Below are 1,994 nucleotides of genomic sequence, written 5' to 3'. Positions count from 1 at the left end.
TTTGGTCTTCTCATTGCGTCCTGGATTTCCTGGATGTTTTGAGTTAGGATCTTTTTGCGTTTTGTATTTTCTTTGATTGTTGTGCTGATGTTGTCTATGGAATCTTCTGCACCTGAGATTCTCTCTTCCATCTCTTGTATTCTGTTGCTGATGCTGGTATCTATGGTTCTAGATTTCTTTCTTAGGGTTTTTATCTCCAGCATTGCCTTACTTTGAGTTTTCTTTATTGTGTCTACTTCCCTTTTTAGCTCTTGGATAGTTTTATTCAATTCCATCACCTGTTTAGTCGTGTTTTCTGCAATTCTTTAAGGGAATTTTGTGTTTCCTCTTTAAGGTCTTCTACCTGTTTAGCTGTGTTCTCCTTTACTTCTTTAAGTGAGTTATTAAAGTCCTTCTTGATGCCCTCTACCATCATCATGAGATATGTTTTTAAATCCGGGTCTAGCTTTTCATGTGTGTTTGGGTGCCCAGGACTAGGTGGGGTGGGAGTGCTGCGTTCTGATGATGGTGAGTGGTCTTGATTTCTGTTAGTAGGATTCTTACATTTGCCTTTCACTATCTGGTAATCTCTAGAGCTAGTTGTTATAGTTGTCTCTGGTTAGAGCTTGTTCCTCAGGTGATTATGTTAGACTCTATCAGCAGACCTGGGAGACTAGCTCTCTTCTTAGTTTCAGTGGTCAGAGTACTCTCTGCAGGCAAGCTCTCCTCTTGCCGGGAAGGTGCCCAGATATCTGGTGTTCGAACCTGCCTCCTGGCAGAAGTTGTGTTCCACTTACCAGATGTCTTAAGAACTGTGGGGGATCCTGTCGGGGTTCTTGCGGCTGTCTGGAGACTCCGCAGGCAAGGACCTGATGCTGGCATGGACTGGAAGGGCTGTTTTGTATTTCTTGATAGGTATTTGGTTTTATCCTTTTGTTTTCCTTCTGGTCATCTGGTTGATGTGGCTTGTTGTTGGTCAGACGATATCCATGATAGTTCAAGGCTGGATTTCTTCTGTCTGGCATGGTCTCATGTACAGGGGTCTTAACCCAAGCTAAGGACTTGGAAATGGTGACAGAGAAATGGAGGTGTTAGATGTAGATGTGATGGTTGAAGCACTGAGTAAATGGAGTAGGAACATGGGCAGGGTTCCTGCCTGGACTTTTGGTGCCCTGTTTGTTCTCTAGGAGAGCAGGAAGTCTCTCCACAGGTAGAGCAGGGAATCTTCCAGATACATGTACCTTGAAAAATGTCATGTGAAATGGAGAGGATTGAAGATATTATTCGTGGGTGGATACAAAGCCAGTTTGCGAGGTACACAGCAAGAACGCTGGCAGCTAGTGTGGTCTCTGGTAGCACAGGTACATATGCCACTGCTGGAGGATTAGATACTGTGAAGAGAAGTTGGGTGAGTAGGGATAAGCTGAGTGACCACCCAGAGAGTGAAAGAGTAGAGGAGTTAGGCTTGCAAATTTGGATTTCTGGTTACTTGCATGGTGTCATTAGAGTCTTGATTGAACCATGTAACTTTGTTTTAGTTTGTCACTGGTGTAAGTCTTCAGTGTTGTAAATATTCATTTCTTCACCTTTCATAATGTTTTCCCAATGATCAAAACAAATGTGGAAAGAGTGAACACTTCTGTCCAGGTAATTATCACAAAATAATTGAATATTGAAGGTTTAAAAACTGCAATTTTACTGACAATGTGAAAGTGGTATTTCTTTTTTGATCCAATCTTTTTGAGTTTTGTAGGCTTCTTATATGTTTATGGACATCTTTTTAATATTTATTTATTTATTGTTTCTATTTCTTTATTTTTTTCACTTGCATGCATACTTATTTTTTACTAGATATTTTCTTTATATACATTTCAAATTTCTAATGCTATCCTGAAAGTTCCCTATACTCCCCCCCCCCCGCCCTGCTCCCCTACCTACGCACTCCTGCTTCTTGGCCCTGGCATTCCCCTGTACTGGGGCATATAAAATTTGCACTGCCAAGGGGCCTCTCTTCC

Source organism: Mus caroli, unplaced genomic scaffold, assembly GCF_900094665.2.
Source record: "Mus caroli unplaced genomic scaffold, CAROLI_EIJ_v1.1 scaffold_17774_1, whole genome shotgun sequence".
Taxonomy (NCBI): domain Eukaryota; kingdom Metazoa; phylum Chordata; class Mammalia; order Rodentia; family Muridae; genus Mus; species Mus caroli.
The sequence above is the reverse complement of the archived record's forward strand: the minus strand, read 5'-3'. Positions refer to the sequence as shown.